General features: G+C 51.1%; 1 protein-coding gene across 2 annotated transcripts in view; it reads left to right on the top strand.

The window, feature by feature from the left end:
* Positions 1-10,330: 10,330 nt before the first annotated feature.
* The window catches only part of SV2A (synaptic vesicle glycoprotein 2A), a 49,964-nt gene continuing 39,152 nt past the window's right edge, over positions 10,331-21,142 (top strand). For both annotated transcript variants that reach the window (XM_030542255.1, XM_030542256.1), the window contains exon 1: positions 10,331-10,723. The gene's annotated coding sequence lies outside the window, so the exon portion shown is untranslated. The remainder of the gene's footprint in view (positions 10,724-21,142) is intronic.

The raw sequence follows: 21,142 nt of genomic DNA, 5'->3' as shown, positions 1-21,142 counted from the left end.
GTAGGAACCAGGCCCCAAGGAGGGCGATTTACCACTAGAACAATCTGCTGGGGAACAGGTGGCTTCTCTGTCTTGACATCTTCAGCTCCAGCTTGGAGGCTTTTCTGGAAGTGACGCCTGGGCTCAAGAAAGGGGGGAAATTTAACAGCCTTAGTGAGGTCAGACGAAATGATCTAATGGTCCATTCTGGCCTTAAACTCTACGAAACGATGAAGTGACTTGTCCAAGGTCACAATCAGTCAGGGGCAGAGCCAGGAATAGAATCTGGTTCTCACAATCCCAGAGCCGTGGTGCCATCTGACCCTAAACCTCATCTCCTTTGAGAGAGCTTTTTAGCAACGAGGTCATGCTAATCCCTAGCTGGAGACTGGGGCGAGGGAAGGCCTGTCTTGAAGATGCCGGCAGAGTCTGTGCACTGTCTGGATGACTGCATGGTTAGGTAAAGCCTGGCATAGCTGTATCTTTAGAATCTTCCCAACTCCTCTAACACATTCAATGAGATGGCGCGTGTGAAGCTGTTAATTGGGAAGGTATAAAAGCGGAGGTGCTGTGTGGAAAGTTTCACACCTCCCTTGACAGCTAGAAAGGGGTGAGGGTGGAGACTGACTGAAGAACGGCTTAAAAGTCTCCATTTGAAGATGGGGAAGAGACATGGCCGTTGATTCACCAGATACTTTGAAGGGCCGCTGTCATCTTGAAACCTCAGCCTTGGAGAAGGGCTCTGTGAGAGCTTGAAAGCGGCTCTCTCACCCACAGAAAAGGATCTAATAAAAGATAGCGCCTCTCTTAGCTTGAAATCTAGTTAGTTCCAAAAAAAAGAAGTCTCCAAGTGCTTCTGGGTTCTGCTGCTGCCAGTTTTTGTGGGGTTATAATCATGTTTCCCTGTAGATAAAAATAATTCTCTCCTGCCTGTTCTGGAGGAGACCTGCACGAAGTACAGATGCCGGTTGTAGCGTTGACAGTGCAAGATAAAATTACTCTGGTTTCCTGATTGTTTCTCTCTAAGCTGGTTTGTTTATAGGGCTCTTAGGAGTTAATCAGTACACAGCTAATGCTGTAAAAAAATCCAGATGGAAGTTTGACTTTTGTTCAAAAGTTGATTTCCCCTTTAGGATCCAATTAGAGCCAGAAAAACTGAGCTGGAGTCTGCAGCAGGGTGGAGTCTCGCCGAATCCCCGTTGCTCCCTTTCAGACATGAAAGACTTTCCTAGTTGCTAACACTGCAGCCTATTCCTCTGGAAAGCCACCCACTGGTTCTGCGCCTCACCCTTCCCCAGGTGTGAAGATGCTGCAGTTGGAAGCTGATGGCTTTGCTGATGCGCAAAGCAGAAGACCATCCAGCTGGCTTCCCCATAACAGGCTCTGCCCTTGCAAGGGGTTATATATTATCTGTGCTGCGACGGCTCAGGCCCCCTGGTGCTAGGCGCTGCATAAATGCATTCAGGATGGTCCCTGCCCCAGAAAGCTTACAAAGTATAAGAGAAGAGACAACAGCTGATTACAGACAGATAGGGAAGTACAAGGAAAGGAGGAGATTATATTGACCAGTATGCCAGGAACGGGGGGTCAGCACACTAGCTGCCTGGTCCCTGTTCAGTTTTTTGTAGGCACAGGGGAAGTTGTAAAGGGGGATTTGAAGGAGGCTAAAGAGGTAGCTTTGTGAGTGTTCAAAGGCAGCGCCTCCCACAGGCGGCAGAAAGCCTGGAGGTGCTTGTTTGGGAGTGTGACAGGTAGGCAGTGGAGGCTGCCTTGAGGTCTGCTCACAGGCAGGACTTGACCTTTCCATAGTGAATGAGAGATGAGTGCGGGGGGACAGTGGTTGTGAAGGGCCTTGCAGATGAGACCAGAAGTTTGTGTCTGATGTAGTGCAGCAGTAGCCAGGGGAGGGATGCAGACGGACACGGATACAGCCAAAGGGACAAGCTGGGAGATTCTCACAGATGTTGTGGGACTGACAGACTCCACACTAGCTGGAGCAAGGCCTAGGGAGGCCCCACCCCTCAGCAGCTGCAGAGCGTCCTCCCGGTGGAGGGACCTTTTAAAAGGCCACTAGTAGCTGTGGGAAAAGTGCCTCAAAAGGCTGCTGCAGCAGCACTGATAAGGCCACTCTGGAAGTGGAAATCCATATCCTCCCCTCCCCACACATACACACGTTTGTGAGCTGGAAACCCCCAGGAGGCCTTGATTCCTAGGCTCCATTGAAAAGCCTAGTGTTGGATACTCTGTACCTAAGAAATACTTCTTATAACATATCCCCAGCTCTTATCTAGCACTGCACATCTATGGATCTCAAACCACTTTACAAAGGAAGTCAATATCATTATCCCCAGTTTGCAGATGGGGAAACTGAGGCACCAAGCAATGAAGTGACTTGCCCAAGGTCAGCCAGCAGGCCCGTGGCACAACGAGCAATAGAACCCAACTCTCCCGAGTCCCTGCTCCTGTGCACTACCCTCTCAGCCACACTTAGTGCCTGGGTCAATGTGATGCCATGAAGTTCTTGACCGCAAGATTGCGCTGTTTGTGTTGCTGTGGGTTGTGATGCCTTCGCAGGCTGTTCCACAAACCCAGCACAATCAGCCTTTTGGCTATACCCGCATGTCATATCACCTTAATATCTGGTCTGTCCTCTCTCTGGGGACCACGTTTTGCAATTGCTGGTGACCAGACTACAGCCTAGTTATTTTTCATCCCTCACTGGTTGGATCTGAAGATGCCCTTTGCAGCTGCCTAGCTAGACCTATAGGAAAACAGCTGCTTAAAAGGTTTAGAGGCGGGGACTGGGATCCAGGACTCTTGAGTGCCTCTATATCTGGCTTTGCCCCTGACTCACTGTTTGACAGGGCTAAACCTCCACCCCTCTCTGCCTCAGTTTCCCCACCTGCAATACAGGGACGACAACAGGAAGCAACTCACACTCATACCCCCTTTAAGGAACAGAGCAGAGCTGTGAGGGGGAAGTAATTATACACCTGCATCCAGCACCAGATGTGTCCACATAAGAGCTAGCTATCAAGTTACATTTGAGCTAGCTTGTGGCCTCATGGTCCAGCCTCCAGAGCCACTGGCTTATAGGCACCGAGCTGAAACAGAGCAGAAGTGCTTGGTGAGTGTGATTCTCTCTACGCGTGGGTTTTGAAAGAGCGTATCTGCCGCTGATTGTTGGGACTGGGGTTATACGGTTTGCCTTTTCTCCTCTGTGCTTTGGTTGTGTCATTAAAGGGCTGTGTGTTGTAGTATTTTAACTGGACTGGTATAGTTAAAGCAGTACGATTCCCTACCCGCTCTGAGGATGTAATGATAGTGGTATGTGCTTATGCTTGTACTGCTCATTGCTGTACGGGAAGGGGAATACGTTATAGGGTAGCATCGATTATAATGAACTATCCTCCAGGGAGAATATGCCAGGGCCTAACGGGCTCCCTATTCTAATCTAGCGGGAAAAGGCAGAACAAGAACCAATGGCTGAAAGTTAAAGCCAGACAAATTCAAACGAGGAATAAGGCACAAACTGTTAACCACTGGATCAAACTTGCCAAGGGACGTGGTAGATTCTCCATCTCTCGAGAGCTTCAGATCCAGGCCAGCTGCTTTCTGGAAGTGACGCTGAGTCAAAAAACAAGTGAGTGGGTTCCATGCAGGGGTAGCTGGGTGAAATTCTCTGGCCTGCAGAGGTCAGACTAGATGATCCCATCTGGCTTTAGCATCCATGACTGGATGGTGCATTTCCCTGCCCTTTAATTCAATCTGCAGCACCTCTCTGCCTGCATGACGGGCCGTTCTTCCAAAGGCAGCGCTCTCTGACTACGCAACTTCCCTGATTTATATCCGCCCCGGAGCCCAGAAGAGAGGGATCTCATCATACGCTAGCCTGATCCCAGCAATTCACCGCCTGTCAGCCAGGAACCAGAGATAAACATCAGTTACAATAAACATGGGCTAGATTTGCCGCCTAGAAAGTCTCCATGTCCAATTAATAAGCTCCCCGCCCATCTTTGATAATTCACTGTATCAGATCTGTGCTACCCCAATCTTTAATATCTCTTGTATCTAATATCGCTTTGCAATGCAGGTGCTTTACCAGTCCTGCGTCCCCCCGTAACAGCCCTGGTCCTCACAGCCATGGCTGCTGGTTGGAGGCCCATCAGCACATCTGCTTCATCTGGTTGAATTCTTCAGTTCTGAGAAGCCGAATGCCGTACAATGAAAGCTCTGAAAGGGCCCCGGCAGTAGGACAATTACAGCCTGTAATTTGGTGCCATTTACTGTACAGTTGGATTTAATTTCATAGCATGCCACTCAGGGAGGTGGTTGTTAAAGCTACAAACAGACTTGGCGAAATGAGTGGAAAATGATCCTTTTCAAACGGCTCCTGACTGAAAGTGTTTTTTCCCTCCAGCCCCCACTCTTCTCTGCAATGGAAATAAATTCCTCTGTGAGATGAGTTTGTGCCTATGCGTCTGTCTCAGCTTGGTCCCTGGTGGCCATTGGACAATTGGTAGCTAATGGAGATGCTCTCTGCTGAGGTTTTCCATGAAGGTGTCAGCCAAAGATTGAAATCCCCTCCCGTCCCCGCAAGGGCAGGGTTGAGGCAGGCTGACGGAGTGAGCACATGTAGGGAGCCAGCCCCCTTCCTGCTCTGCCTGGCTCTGATCTAAGAATCCCCAGAGACCTTTAGGGTTGTCTGTCCCCCCTCACTTAGTCCCACTTTCTTTATTATGTATATTATGGTAGCCCCAGGAGAGATCAAGGCCTCACATTGGTCTGCCTAGAGACAGTCCTTGGCCCAGAGCTTAGGGCCAAATTTTTAACAGTATTTAGACTCCCCCTAATGCCCATTGATTTCCACTGGCACCTTTGGAAAAAGCTGCCCCTCGAAATCTAAGTAGCAGGGTTATGATCCCTGTTTTACAGATGGAGAGCCCAGGAGAGGCCAAGATGTTCCAAAGTGATCTCCTGGGTACCCCGCATGCGGTGCCTTCAAAGGGGCTGATGCTCGGGAAGTGGTGAGGACCCAGTATCTGGAACTCAGGGCTCCTTTAAAGCATCTGGTGTTAGAGTCTCCCAAATTGCCAGTCACTTATTGAAACCTTGGGCTAAGTGACTTTCCCCAGGCCACGCAGCAGCTCTGTGGCAGAGCCAGGAATTGAACACAGATCTCCTTAGAGCACCTGCTCATCGGGGCAGGGACCATCTCTTTGTACAGCGCCTAACACTATGGGATCTTGAGCCAAGATGGACTGGTAGGTGCTACTGTAATGCCATAAAAATGTACAGTACCTGGCGCAACTGGGATCTGATCCACAAATGGGGCTTCTAGGTGCTACTGTAATACACCTAATAGCAATAAAAATGTACAGCACCCGGCATAATTGACACCTGATCCTTGACTGAGGCTCCTAGGTGACACAACCTTTTATAAACCTCCTGAGTCCCATTCCAACATCTCCACCTCCTTAAATGGCAACAGACTTATACAGACGGCCTGAGGTCCTTGTTTAACCTCCAACAAGACCGCTGAATGTGGCAGCTTGGTATTTACAGGGCCATTAATAATAATGGATAGAAGAGCAATAAAATGCTGCTTCGGTTTCTGATGATAAAAGCTTCTTAGGGGAATAGCGGGATGGATAATAAACAGCGTATGGTACAAGCTGGGACAATGATTCCGTGTTTAATAGCCTTCGCCACTGCTTAACTGCAGCTTTAGAATGGGCTGCGGGAGTGCGGACGTGCTGTCTTCACTTGATTTGTTGAAGTGTTGCTCAGGAGCGGGGAAGCTGTAGGTGTGACTAGCTGGCTCTGGCTAGAGTGTTCCCCGGTTAGAGCCTGTTTCTCCTCTGTAACTGGTGGCAAAATGGATTGTTTTGTTGTCTGGCACCACTGGGGGGGTGGGCCTCCTCCATGTGTGTATGGGCTCAGAGGAGCAGTGAGTGGGTCTGGCGGAGGAGGTGGCCGCATGAGAAGGAGGGTTTCTGACGGTGCTAGCAGGCCTCCTGAATTCCCCATTGCTGGATCAACCCGCACGCCCTTTCATTTGGGAACAGAACCCAACAGTCCTGGCTCCCCATCCGTGGATCGGACCACTCGACTGCACGCCCGCCCTCTCAAGAATAGAGACGTGGAGGGAGAGCATCTCTTTATACCCAAATCAATTTCCCGGGCCTGTCCCTTTCCTCATGGCCTCTTCTCCTCTGCTGCTATTTCAGATACTGATGGCAGAACAAGCACTAGCGGCACTCACTGTGTTGGGGAGCCGCCAGAAACCACTCAGGGCTGCACTATATGGGTGTATATCAGCCTATTCCTACCCACCACGGTCTGGCTCTCCTCTCACTTAAATCAGCTTCCCCCCGGTTCAGTGGACAGTAATGGGGATGTTCCTGTATCCGCCCCTGGGTAAGTGAGGTCAGATTGGGAGCTCTGTAAACCGACCAGGCTTGTCCCCCTTTTCGCTGTGTTTGACCTGGGCAGAGACTCTGTCTATTAATCGCTGTGATGTAAGCTGAGTCTATGAGGCGGAAAAGGTGCCCGTTCTGAGGTGCGGGCAGGACAGATGTAAGGACAAAGGCAGGGGGTGTAACAGAAAAGGGCAGTGGAGCCTAGCGTGAACGTTCAGCAGGTGGCTTGATTGATAGATGTAATACAGGGATAGATTTTTAAGCCCAGGTACTCTGACCTCATGCAGGGCCAGCTTCAAGGTGGGCAACCGCCCAGGGCACTGTGGTCAAGCAGCCAGGAATGGGGCGCACGGCTGTGGAAGGGAGCTTGGGGCAATGCGGGGGAGGCAGTGGGGTCTGGCCAGGGAGCCCAGGGAGGCAGCAGGGGGATGGATGGGGAGCCCAGGGAGGCAGCAGGGGTGAAGGGGGATGGGTGGGGAGCTTGAGGAGACGGCAGGGTTGAGTGGGGACAGGGATGCCAAAATACAAGTTCACCCAGGGCACTGTTTTCCCTAAAGTCGGCCCTCACCCAGGTCAGAGAATTTCCCCTGGTTACCCCACTATTCAGCCTAATAACCTGTATCTGGCTAAAGCATCGTCCAGGGAGTCATGCAGTTTGGATCTGAAGACCTCAAGAGATGGAAAATCAACCACTCCCTTGGTGCTCTGTTCCACTGATTAGTCACCTTCCCTGTTAAAAACTGACACTTCATTCCTAACTTCCATTGGTTTGGCTTCAGCTTCCAGGCATTGCTCCTTGTTCTGCCTTTCCCCACTAGATTAAGGGGCCCTATAGTACGTGGTATATTCTCCCTGTGAAGGCACTTGCTCAAGGTGCCAGAGCGCTCCACAGGTTTTCTTGGGGTATTTTCCTTTGGCCTGGTAGCTAGTGCACAGGACTAAGATACAGGAGAGCTAGGTTCTATCCTTGGCTCTGCCACTAGCCTGCTGGGTGATAGTGGGCAAGTCATGTGCCCCATCTATGCCTCAGTTTCCCCAACCATAAAACAGGGATAATGAAGCCAACTTCTTTTGTAAAAGTGCTTTGATATCTATTGCTGAAAAGAGCTATGGAGTCCTGTCTCAGAACAATGGGGATAAACTAGTCCCCTTTCAACCTTCCCTTTTAAGGAGTGTGTTATTGATTAATCCTGAAGGTGGGATTTTCAGCATTGCTTGCTCAGCACTGGGCGTGTTTGCCCAGTGAGTCTGAAGGGAGTTTTACTTTTCACATTAACAGGAGCAGTTAGACCAGTGTGGAGTGATTTCTTTTTATTTCTCCCATGCATTCCATCCTTCTGCCTAATCCTGCTTTAAGGAGAGGGCTAGGCCTTGTCAGATCTGCTTTCTGCTTCTCCAGTGCTAGTACAGTTGAGTGTTTCTGGCACCCAGGAGGAAAAGTTAATTAAAAAGAAATCAGCTCCCCTGTTTTTCATTCCGGGAGTTTTAAATGGAATGGAAATGTTTCTGCGTCCATTAGGTGCTGTAGAACTTTGGTTTTTATACAACCGTTCCTACACTTCAGGGCTAAATGGCTTGACGGTTCTAACCTTTCCCCAGACTGATTTTGTAGGTCCATGATAGACACCCTCCCTGGATTACACTGGGAGATCACTGTGATTCAACTCCTTGAATCTTAAAACAGAGAAGAAATTCACCTTCCCCTCCTTCTCTCCCCCTCCCAAACTCTCCCTAAGAGAGAGACAGTGATCCTAACACAGAGAAATCAGGCTTTTCCTCCTCCCTTCTCTCCTTTCTCCCACCAATTCCCTGGTGAGTCCAGACCCCCACTCCTTGGGTCTTACACAAGAAATAAAAAAAAATCAATCAGGTTCTTAAAAAGAAAAGCTTTTCATAAAAGAAAGAAAAAAAGTAAAAATTGTCTCCGTAAAATCAAGATGGAAAATGTTACAGGGTCTTTCAGCTTATAGACACTAGAGAGAATCCTCCCCCCAGCACAAATACAAGTTGCAGCAAACAGAGATACAATCCTTCCAGCAAAATACACATTTGCAAATAAAGAAAACAATCAAAAGACTAAACCGCCTTTCTAACTGGTACTTACTAAATTGAACAGAGAAGGCTGTTTCAGAAAATTGGAGAGTCTGTATACATGTCTGGTCCCTCTCAGAACCCAGAGAGAACAAAGAAAAAACCCAAAAAGCACAGACAAAGGCTTCCCTCCACCGAGATTTGAAAGTATCTTGTCTCCTGATTGGTCCTCTGGTCAGGTGTTCCAGGTTTACTGAGCTAGTTAACCCTTTACAGGTAAAAGAGACATTAACCCTTAACCATCTGTTTATGACACAAGTCCTGGGGTTCTTCCCTGCACCTCACACCTTCAAATCCAACCTTCTAGTCCTGGGCCATGAGGCAGTTCTGATGATTCACCGCAATTGTGACTCCCTTGCCTCTGTTTCCCCATCTGTAAGATGGCGATAGTACTCCTCTACTGGCTGGGAAGCTTTATGAATGTTTACACAGTGTTTGGAAACCATTGGATGAAAGTGAAGTTCTTACTGTGGTTTCCTGCAGTCTGAGAATTTGGCCTTTTCCTCAGGTTGCTGTGACAATGCTCAGAGCACCTCCCTGGTGGAAGAGGAGGGGAAAAGCGTATTTCCTGATTCCGGTTCCTCTGCCTTACCCCTTCAGGTTAAGGCCTTGTCTACACAGGAAGGCTTTTTTGCTATCCCCAAAGCTGTGAATTTGTGGATGCTGTGTGTGTTTGTCCCTGCCCGCTCCATGGTTTGGGAGCAGCTGGTCTTATGGAGATGGAAGAAAGAACGAGAGTAAGAATGGCAGGCAAGCAGAAGGTAGACAGACCGCAAAGCAGAAATTCAGGGGAAGATGAACTTTGGGGCTGGAGAGCACAAGTTTGAGATAGATTGTTATAGGCTTCTGTCAGACCATTGATTCAGGGCATCAAGCAAGCTTGCAGGATCTGAGGCGGCGACTTGGCAGTTAGCTTCACTGATAGAAGAGCTTGAGAATGGAAAGCTGCGTTCAAGACAGAGGCAGATACGCGGCGTGGTTCTCTGGGTTCTGTCACCATCTTCGGTCAGCATCAGCATTGACTGTTTACAGGCAAGACCGAGGAAGCAGTTAAAGCAGGCGCCAAGAATATCATTCAGTTCAACAGGAAGCCAGTCTCTGGCTTCAGCCCTGCATGAGAACCAAGGCTTTTTTTTTTTTTCAGGGGTGGATTTTGCAGCCTGAATAGATCCTGGATGATTTCACACTCCTCCCCTGTGGGGGCTGATTTCACACACCTTCTCTGCATCTCATGGTTAGCTTCACTGCAAGCTTGCTCTTGCGCTGCCCCATGTGTGGCCCCCCCCCCCCCAAACTGTAGGCACCAGAGAGTAGTTTGGTCTCTGTGTGGCTGATTCTCCAGTCCTTGGCCTCTCTGCTGAGGGCACTAGCTGAGCTGGCATTTGCTGCCCAAGGTCACTCAGAGAGTCTGTCGAGGAGCAGGGAATTGAAGCCATTAGTCTTCTTGTGCTTCAGTTCCCCATTCCACCTCACTGGAGCATGGTCAGAATAAATAACTCCAAGACCGAGCCATTCGAATACCCCAGTAATGGGGACTAGATCATCTAGATAGTTTAACTCTGCTGTATTGAGATGTGAAATTCAAATGGCTAAGATCAAGGATTTTAGTTTGTTTTGTTTTCTCCCGAAAAAGCCTTTGATTCCATTTAAATGCAGCGTGCTGTGTCTCTGCGGTTGTGATGGGGGGCGAAAAATTGCAACAGAAGACTGCGAGCATCTCGGAGCAAAAAAGAGAAAAAAAAAGTATCTTTCTGCTGCTGCCAAGCCTCCCAGCAAAGCTGTGCAGTAGCAGCTATCAGCTGAAACTGACTAATAATACACCATTAGTCAGTCTCACCTCCTTCAGTGCGTTTCAGTGAAGCAAGTTAAATTGAAATCGCGTCCTTGATGCAGGCAACCTGATCTTGCAGAAGGTTCCCACATGGCTGGGTAACCAGCTGGGGGAGGCATTCTCATTTTTTTTTTCTGGTTCATTAAAAAAAAAAATAAAAAAAATCCCTCCTCCATCTCTGTTTTGTTTTCTATCGCAGCCAGTCCTGCCACCACCCTTCCCTGGGCTGTTACAATGGACTCTCCCAATATTCAGTGTGTGTGTAGAAGGCTGCGATGCTAATGCTCATTCTGGTACCCAGGAGCTATTTTCTTCCTGTATCCCTGCTGGAGCATCCTTCATAATATCACGCGAGACAGATACTTAGAGGAAGGCTGTGGCAGATCCGAGTACAGACCAGGTAAGGAGGAAAACAAATGTCTTTGTAAAAACAAGATGCTTAAATTAGTATAATTGGATACATAGTTGTTGATGTAGAAAGGTTTTTAGGGAGGGTATTTTCCCCCTTCCCCTTTGGTGTGGCCATTTTGTCCTGAAAAACCTTGCCTCTAGGTTTTGTCTGTCTTTTTATTTGTGTATGCGTGTTAACAGTGTCCGGTCATCTCACTTGCCCTGCTTATCCCAGATATCCTGCAGCTTGGAATCTATGCAGATAGATCTTTTGTAGGCATCTCATTGGAGGGATGGTTATTTATACCGATGAAACCAATGAGTCTTGAACAGGGGAAGAAATCTGCACCAGGTTTGGGAGAGGGTCTATGTGTTGGAAAATGACCTTGGGGACTGTAGATTTAAAAACTCTCATTATCTATTGTCGCCATGTTTTTTGTTGCTCCTATGAGGAGGTCTCTAAAAGAACGGGGGGTTCAAACGAAGCAAAATTACTTGTTAACCCAAGCCTCAACCCTTTTCAATCCAACCAAACAAATCATCTCTGGCACATTTGGGATTTATAAGTGTGTGTTTAACTAAACCACTATTTTAAACCCAGAAGTACTGTATTGATCAACAGCTCTGATCAAAGAATTAGCAAAAGGAAATGTATTTAAAAATAAATAACCTTGTCTGGAAACTGCTGATAGTGTTTATTTGCTGAGATGTTCAGTTTAAATCTTGGTACGGATTTTAAATAGCAGCAATGCATTTATACGCGTAGGAGGGTATTTTGGGGGATTCCAACTTTGACAATGAAATGTCTGCTTGTAGATGCTCTTAAAATCAAAACTAGCTCTGGGTTTAAACAGTTTCAATCCTTGATAAACTGCCTTGACACAGCTGCTAAGATTCTGGCTTTAGAAACCATCCTTTCTACCATGGAGGAGAGAGCCTATGACCTTGTTCCGATAGATCCAATTATATCTATATTTCCCCTTCTCAAGTCCCTAAACGTATAGCTCCGTCGTAGTAAATATAGCTGCCTTGACATGGCTTTATTGAATATCGAAAGGCAAAAAGGGACCGATGAAGGGACCTGAGACGGTGTTGGCTGGAGGAGAATGACCTTGTCAAAAAGATGCGGGTCACATTGTTTTCTTCAAGGATGCTTATTTGTTTATTTAAAACTTGGCATTTTTCATCCCTTCTCGTGTTATTTGATCCTGCATAAAGGAACTTGGATGGGGTTGTTCAGAGAGGGGAATGGGCGTAGGAGATCATTTGCATTGGTTAAAAGTACAATCGTGTTGTTCATTCAGAAATCAGCTGTCACCAGCTCCTACATTTTTAATAACTCTTCTGAGTCGGTGTGTGTGAACGTGATCTACCTGGGGTGTGCATGGATACATATGATGTGTGTGGATGTGACTGGGGCTTGCACACGGAGAATGCAGAGTCAGCATTATCTATTTTAGATTCCCCAGTTTGCATTTAAATCATGATCTCTCGCTCTCTCTCACACACACACACACAATCTCTCAGAAGATGCATTATCCCAGCTGTCTGCTTCAGAAGTGTCTGATCCACACCCGCAGAGTAGATTGCATGGCTGGACATGCAGGTGATGTTGCCAGGCTGTGTTGCTTGTGCCCACATCCAGGGGTGATGGGAGGTGCAGCCATTATTATTTTAGAAGGGTGAATTTTAACTTGAAATCATATTCCCCTCCTCGACACACAGTACATAAATGGCCAGGTCTGTTTCATCCTGCTTGACTTACACTTTTATTCATGCATTTTTTTCTCTCCCCTTTTCTCTCACCCCATCTCTCTCTCTCACACACACACACACTGCTCTCAGGCATGTTTGTGCTGCCAAAGATTAAAAATAGACTTGCTGGAGGAAGTGGCTGGCTGGCTGGGGGAAGTGGCTGGCTGGCTGAGGGATGGGTTCCTGAATGTATATTCCCGATTCCCTCCTGAGATCTCACCTTCAAACACATCCCGCGTCCCCCCACTCCGACCCGAGGGTCTCTGTTTTCTGAGCTGGGGCTGGAATGACCTGCCATTGCACCACAGCTGATACCCAGGCTAAATCCCAGAAAGGACTGCAGATCCATGAATGTCAGTGGAGCTGCACCCATTCGTGCCAAGTGGCCAAGGCTCGTTTGATCATCCTGGCCTGGTTTCCGTTGGCATTAGCAAGAGGTAGACATGTGTAATGGACTGGAGCGTTCGAACACTGCTGTGACAGAGGTTGGGTCAGGCCCTGAAGGGAAAGGAGAGTGGGGTAGTGGTTAGAACAGGGTCCTGGGAGTCAGGACTCCTGGGTCCTCTCTCTAGCTTTGCCATGATGCTGGGCAAGTCACACCCTTCTGTGTCTCAGTTTCCCCTTCTGTAAAATGTGGACAGTGACCCCACCCTCACAAGGGGCGTTGTGGCCTGAATTCGTTGATGACTGTGTAAAGTGTTGTGAGCCCCGCAGAGGGAAGGGGCTGGGCGGGGCAAAGAACTGCTGTGGCCATTTCTATAGCATGTTCTCTCCCATTGTCACCAGGTCCCTGCAATCACTCTGGTCCTGGCTTTGTCACTGGGGGTGCTCTAAGCATTTCCTTGGCTGCAGGGGGGATCCTTGGTGAAATCTGTTTGTACTTGTCTCCCTGTCAGATGCATCCCTGCCTAGCAATCCTCTGTAGGGGGCATTCTGCACCCCTCATTTTCCAGTAGCCTTTGCCAGCAGGCCCTGCAGATCCAGTTACAGGCCTGCTCAGCTGTAGGAGGCAAGTGGGCTGGCCTGTGAGATCTGGGAGAGGAGCTCTGCTTAGTCCTGTCCTCTGCAGCCCCCCAAGCCTGACCTGCCTGCACTGCCCCGAGGGGCATATGGGGAGCATCATTTGCAGTGAATGAGCTGAAGCTTGTGATGATCTATGCATTTGCTCCTCTTCCAATCTGCCCCGCACCCACCTTCCAGCAGTTCGAGGTGCAAACGCTTCCGTCTCTCTAGCTGCCAGCCTGGGTTCTGCTGATTATTCATTGCTCCTTCAAATCTTTCTGGAAAGAGCTTCCTGAAAGTGACCGCGAATTAGTACCTCACATGCCCGGTCATTGGCATATCTGTCATATCCGCAGGGGTTTCAGCACAGCAGGGCGGGATCCAGTTTTCCCGTCCCGCAAACATTTTTGGAGAGGTCGGAAAAAAGATCCCCTTCTGAATCGGGATGAAAAGTCCATCTTGAAAACTTGCACAAACTGACAGCTTGCAAAAAAAAAATCTGGCTTGGGTCAACTGAAACATTTCATCTTGGTTTTGACTATTTTAACCCTCTATAATTAGCTTTCATTTCAAAACAAAAAAGTTGGCTGTCCAGAAAACTGGAATTTTTCATTTAGAAAAGGTTTAACACTCTCACCCCCCCACACACTTTTTTGAGTTGAAAATTCATCCAAACTGACCCTTTCCAAACCAGACCTTTTCTGCAGGATAAACTGGCATTTTGCTGACAACAAAAAAAATTTCACTGAAAAAATCCCAACTGGCTCCAGTGTTCTTGGGACTGGCAATGCAGTGGGTGCCCAGCTGCATTTCAAAGGCTGGGTCACCAAGCAGGATGCTCTGCTACAAGAACCGGAAGGCGCTGCTACCCCTCTAGTAAAGGCTCTTTGCCAACATCATTTCCCCACTGCCTGTCTTACTCACCTGGTAAATGGCCTGTATTTTTATTGCCAACCAGGGCAAAATGCAGGAGGGCCAGTAGCTGGTCTGGGATGCTTTTGGCTGCATGAGTAGAGTCCTGTGTTTATACAAAATTGTGGATTGGATGCAGATCCCAAACAGGGTCTGCGGATATCCGCAGACTTGCAGGGTTCTATGCATAAGATCCCTGGGGCCCACCTGCCCCCTGTGTTAGGTGGAGTGTGTGGTGCCTGTGGTTTAAAGATCCATTCTCTTATGCAGTTTGGTCTTCTGCATCCGGCTCTGAAGCCACTGAGATCCCAGATCTGGGAGCTGCTATCGACCCATCTCTGATGGTAACTGTGCCTCACTGGGGGTGGGGTGGTTGGGAGAAAGCACCTGGAAAGGCCACTTCCTTTTCCCTGTGTTAGTCAGCAAGGGTGCAGCTTAGGCAGAACGGATGCGATCTAGGTTCATATCCCACGTCCATTGCCATGGTCTCTGGGTGCCACAGGCCCAGGTCTCCCGAGGTGGAGTCGGTGCAGATGCTGAGAGCTGGGGAGTAAGGTTGCCAGCCCTCCAGGATTATGTCCTGTGATGAAACCTCCAGGAATGCATCCAATCCAAATTGGCAACCTTAGTGGACGGTGAGCATGCGGCAGCCCAGCGGCTGTGTCTGGGCCAGGCCATTTCACCCCTGAGCAGCGGAAGGAGCAGAGTATTGTGGGGACCTTTATTTATCTTTTCCTCCATGGCCCTGCACCTCGGGCACCTGTGTGAGCTGGGTGCAGGAACACTGCCACTCCGACCTGGCGAGGGCTGATACCCACTCGGCACCGGTGTAAACGGATGAAGGGCAGCGGCCTGGTGTGGCTCTGTAAACAGGGCCACCCAGAGTGGGGGACAAATGGGGCAATATATAGTATATCAATATAGTATTCTATAGTATTGCAACTTTTTTTTATGGAAGGGGCCCCCAAAATTGCTTTGCCCCCGGGACTCCTCAATCCTCTGGGCAGCCCTATCTGTAAATTTGCTCACACCTGGCCCACAGTGACAGCAGAGTTGAACCCAGCCCCTCTGGACTTAAAGGCACAGGCCTCTCCAAACTGAGCTAAAAGGCCCCTCTCCGGTGTCTCAAGGCTGTAGCAGGCTCTTTGTAGGCTCAGGCATCCACCAAGAAGGGGACAGGTGGGTGAACCACAAAATGGCGCCAGGCCAGGCTGCGCGTTATGGGACTGCTGGGCTCAGTTGCTATGCGTGTGGGTCACTGCTGGCAGGAGGTGGGCCAGGTCCACTGGCTGAGGCAGGCGGGAAGGGGCATGTCCCGACGGCTTGTTCATTTTGTCATGTATCTGATAGGAAACCCCTCGCCCGCCCGCCAGCCCTCGGGTTACTGCGCCTTGTGGGGCAGCCCCTTCCCCAGGCCAGTGGGGCTGGCGTGATCAGACCATGGGCCAGGGGATGGGCAAAGTGGGGTGGCTTTCTCTGTCACAAGGGTAGGGAGTTCTATGGGGCACAGGACAGGCCGGCTTTAGGAAGTGTGGGGCCCGATTCGAACAGTTTCGACGGGGCCCCGGCAGAGATGACTGAAAAAAAAAAAAAGTAAAAAAAGCACGTGGGGCTTGTACTCACCGAGCGGTGCTCTGAGTCTTTGGCAGTGGGTCCTTCACTTGCTCCGGGTCTTCGGCAGCACTGAAGGACCCGCCGCCAAAGTGCCACCGAAGACCCGGAGCGCCGCCGGGTGAGTAAAAATTAAAAAGGCGCCTCTAGCCAGGGAAGGGATTCTTGGCCACTAGCCCCCCACTTTGGGCAGCCCTGCCACTGGGCACAGGGCCCTCTTAGGCGTGGGGCCCGATTCAGGGGAATTGGTGGAATTGGCCTAAAGCCGACCCTGAGGACCAGGGAGGGGCAGGGAGCTGGACCTGTGGATCCAGGGCTCCCAGGGCCATCTTCCGGGCTGCTCCATGGCTCCGGGCTTGGGTCGCACACATGGGTCTGGTCTCTCTAGGCTTGACACCGCATGAGGGAGAACGCACAGGCTGCCCCACCGAATTCATGGTGCCGGGAAAGCTGGGTGCTGGGCAACCCGAGAGATGCGGCGAGCTGGAGAGACAGAGCCCTGAAATCCCCTGGGCCTCCCTCTGTGTGGTAGCAGAAGGCTGGGAGCATCCCGCTGGGGTGCTTGGCACTTCCTGGCAAACGAGGTTGCCCCTGTTGCCTGACGTTGATGGGTTGGTGATCGACCAGGGGAGAGCAGAACCCAGCACAGAGGGAAGCCCTAGGTTACTAGATTCTCCCAGTGTGGGGGTGGAGGCGCAGACCCCCACCAAGCTCCATATGTGGATGCTCTTTTGCATCAGTGACTCCCTGGGCGGCTGATGTGTGCACTGGGGCAGGGATTTCCTCCGCTGACTGAGCTGAGCTGGCTGCATCACTCGGGGGGGCACACGGACCCCCCCACCTCCATAAGGCCACAGACTCACTGTCGGGTAGGACTAGGCAAGTCCCCTAAAGCAGCTGCTGGCCGCGTAGTGTGGAAAACCCCAGTACGTGAAGGGTTAATGCAGCCGCAGGATTCGGATTAGCTCTGTGACAAGCAGCCCTTCTTGTAAGCCCAGGGACTCAATAGCTCCAAGGTGGCAAAAGCACCGTTAAGTCGTTCTGTGATCTGTGTTTGCACCAGTCCCTCTGGTGGGCTGAGCCCCTATGGCAAAATGCCAGGCTTCCTCTGCTCCGGCGGGTCTCCTGCTCCAGCCTCTGCCCGGTGACTTGGGAGCGGCTTATTGGTTTGTTGGCCTTCGCATCCCTCCTTGTCTGTTTCCTACGCCTAGAGCATAATTGGCAGCTTCCTTTAGGACAGGGGGTCTCAAACTGGGGGTTGGGACCCCTCAGGGGGTGGCGAGGTTATTACATGGAGGCGTTGCGAGCTGTCAGCCTCCACCCCAAAGCCCGCTTTGCCTCCAGCCTTTATAATGGTGTTATTAATTAAAACCACTTTTTAATATATTTAGGGGGGGGTCGCACTCAGAGGCTTGCTGTATGACAGGGGTCACCAGTACAAAAGTTTGAGAATCACTGCTTGAGTGCCGGGGGGGGGGGGGCCTGAAGGCAGTATTGGGGAGAACTGGCACAGCTGCATGGGTGGATGGACGGGCCTGTAGGTTGGGATTGGGGAGAGTGGCACAGCTGGTTATAGGGGGAGCCCAGGGCTGGGGTAGCTGATGGGAGCCAGGGGCCAGGACCACAGTGCATTAGCAAAGCTGGGTGTGTGGGGAGCCCCACGGTTGGGATAGCAGCAGGGATGGCAAGTTAAGATTGAGGGGGCAGCAATAGAGCTGGGAAGCAGGAGGGGGCCCAGAGCTGGCCTAGCTGAGGGCTTGTGGATTGGGATTGAGGGGGGGCAGGGAGGGAGCCCGAGTGTGGAACATTAGAGGGGGCTGCAGGTTGGGATTGAGGAGCGTTGCAGGGCTCTGCTGCTGGGGAGAGGCCCCTGTGATGCCCAGGAGCCTTTAAGAACCGTAGGAAATGAATACCCAGAAATGTGCTTTTAAATGAGATTCAGCTTGTGAAACAAAGCCAGGCTGGCCTCTTCTCTCTCTCTCTCTTCCCCCCGTGCCAGGCTGCAGCTTGGCCTGCGACCCTGCTGAGCACTTCCTGCCATGCCAGGAGCTGCTGCAAAGCCGGGCCCAGCTGGGTGCGCGTGGGGAGAGCTAAAGACAATCCCCTGTGAGCATCAGTGGTGGCGTCACGCCCGCGTGAGGGAGAGCAGCGTCCGCCCGGAGTAGTGCTCTGAGCTGCGGATGTCCTGCCTCTCGAAGATGGTTGCCACCAAGCATCCTGCTTATGTGTGGTCTGGTGGGGCTGTTCTCCCCCGGCAGAGCCCAGATCTGGCCCCCCACAGAGGAATGGAACAGAACTGAGCCGAGGGCAAAGCTGGCTGGCCCTGGGGGAAGCTCCCTGCTAGGTAGAGCTGTTTGGCTGTGAATTTGCACCAAATTCACACTGCATCCTGGGCAGTGGCATGTGAGTCATTGGGGAACACAAGCATTGCCAGACTGGCTTCGACCCCAGGTCCGCCTAGCCCAGTGTCCGACAGAGGAAGCGGTAAGAACACCGCAGTAGCAGAGGTGGGATCATCTACTCTCCCAGCCCATGGGTCTCACCCTCATCTTGAATAGGAAGTAGTGGGCTCCAGCCCTGAAGCACGCACCTCGTGATAGGGCCCTATTGGGTGCTGCACAGACCTGGTCTCAGGTGGTGGGGACCTCCAGGTGCTCCCGGAACACCCCGATAATCCTCCTCTCTCTTGACAGTGTCTAGGGTACTTGCAGCTTGTATGAAAGATGTTCCTCCAGGAGTGCTGCTTCTGCCCCCGGGGGAGTTTGGGGGCAGGGGCTGATTTTGGCTGGCCTGGTGCTCAGACTGGCCCTGTCTCGGGGACAGGGGCCCTCTCTGTGTTACTGGCTTTTTGGCTAGTGGTATAGATGTGTGGAGTGGGCTGTGGGCTGGGCAGGGCATGGGAAGATGATCCCCTGCGCAGGGAGCTTTCATAGAACCAGAGCATTAATAGGGACGGCAAGGATTTGAAGACCGCTACCACGTCCCCCTCCTTCATCTCCTCTTTTTCAGACTAAATATACCCAGTTCCTTCAGCCTTTTCTCCTATGGTGCTGGCATTCCATCCCTTGGACCACCTTGGTCGCTCGCCTCAAGATCCTTCCCAGGTTCTCTACATCCTTTCTATACAGCGGTGACCAGAATTGGACACAGCCCTGCAGGACTTTCTCTGGTGACCGCTGGGGCTGAGCAGGCTGCCCCCCTTCCCCACAGTGCCGCCTTCCTGGTGACGAGAGGGGGCGGATGTGCATCCTTCAGGGTGCTGCAGGTGTCCCCTAGCAACCAGGCTGGGACCAAGGAGCTGCTGGGACCAAGGAACCGCTGGGATCAAGGAGCCTCTGCTCCCTCGCCAGCCATGGTCTCATGCCAGCGACAAGCGGCCGCCTGGTGCTGCACGGATGTGCAGAGAGAGCCAGGCTCGTGGTGTAAATAGACACAAAGTGGGGCGGAAAACTGCCCCACGGAGAAGGGATGTGGCTTGGCCAAGGTCAAACAGCAGGCCAGTGGCAGAGCTGCAGATGCAGCCCAGGACACCTGAGTCCCAGGCCAACATGCTGTCTGCTAGAGTATCCTTCCTTCCCCATTAGCCATCCCCGCTGTCCATAGTGGGGTCCTTCCCCCACCAGCTATCCCCTCCTCTTGCTAGGGTGCCCTGTTGATGCTGCCTGTGGCACAGCTTTCCCCCTCCTGTAAACATCCTGCTCTGAGGTGATGGTTCTCCAGCGGCAGTTTGCTGGCCTGGACAACACCCAAGCCCCACTCTGCCAGGCCTCTGGGCTGGCGTGAGGCTGCCGGGGAGCGAGGGGCTGGCTGCTGAGCCTCTGCTTGGAGTCTACAGGAAACAGGTCACCTCGCAAAATCCCTGAAGCTCTTGTCCAGAAGCCATTGATGGCCTTGTTATCTGGTGCTCTCCTGGCCGTCATCAGTGCTTATCTCCCCGCTGTGGCCAGGTCCCCAATCCCAGTCGTGTGTTGGCCTCCCTTGTCGCCGTTTTCCCTCCAACCTAATCCTGAAGGACAGCAGGGAGCGCAGCTAAAACGCAGGCTTGAGAGGAGGGAAATTCGGGTTCAAGAAAAGGTTCTGCCCCTGCCTGACTGCGTGACGCTGGGCAAGTTTCTTCATCTTGGCTCCCTCTCTGTACGATTCCTCCTCTGCCCTGTGTGTTTGAGGCAGCAGAGCTGTGAATAGAACCCAGGAGTCCGGGGTCCCTGGACCCCGCTATTTCAGTCTTGGGCAAGGTGCAGTGAATAGGTCATTTTCCACTGGAGGCGTTTCAGAATGCTCCAGTCTCAGCTTGCCAGGGCTTCCCTGAAGGGGCTGAGCTAGGCACGTGTTGCAAATTGATTCTCATTCACCTCTTGGCCATTCATGAACTACCCCAACCCCCTTCTCCTGTGGCTGTTGGGAAAGGAGGGTCTTTTCAGGCCAGCCTAGAAATGAGTAAGTTTTGCTCTCTCTGGTCTGCCTGAAGTATCATTTATAATCGGCGTATTAAAGTATGCAGTGGCGGGTTTATTTCCCACTAGCTTCGGCCGGCACAGAGTTGTTGGCATCTCTTTATTATGGCCAATTGGTCTGTGATTTGTGGGTAATAGGGTCTTTGTGCCTCGCTGGGATGTTACCGTCCTTTTGTCTAAGCGAAATCCACTTCTTATTGCAATGTAGGGAATCTTCTTCAAAAGGCACCTGCTTGTCTCAGGAGAATGTCCCGAAGCATCCCCCAAATGTATTGGCCAAGATTCTCACAAGCAGAGACTTGTGCTCCTAAGTCACATCTTCAAAGGAAATCAATGGGAATGAGGCATCTAAATACCATCGAGGATCCAGGCCCTGGTTGTTTTTGGTAAATCCCATCCTTAAATCCTTACTGAGGGCTTGTCTACATCACAAAGTTGCAGCGCTGGTCAGGGGGTTACAGCGCTGCAACTTAGGAGGTATACACATCTGCAGGGCATCACCAGCGCTGCAACTCCCTGTTTGCAGCGCTGGCCGTACTCCCGTTTTGTCTCGGGTGTAGAGGATCCAGCGCTGGTGATCCAGCGCTGGTAAGCAAGTGTAGACACTTACCAGCGCTTTTCTTGACCTCCGTGGAATAAGCAGGTATCCCAGCATACCTGAGGATACCTCTCTGGTAATCAAGCAGGTCTCCTTC

The sequence above is a fragment of the Gopherus evgoodei genome, chromosome 24, assembly GCF_007399415.2.
Source record: "Gopherus evgoodei ecotype Sinaloan lineage chromosome 24, rGopEvg1_v1.p, whole genome shotgun sequence".
NCBI lineage: Eukaryota > Metazoa > Chordata > Testudines > Testudinidae > Gopherus > Gopherus evgoodei.
Note: the sequence above shows the minus strand (reverse complement) of the source record. Positions and strands in the feature narration are given on the sequence as shown.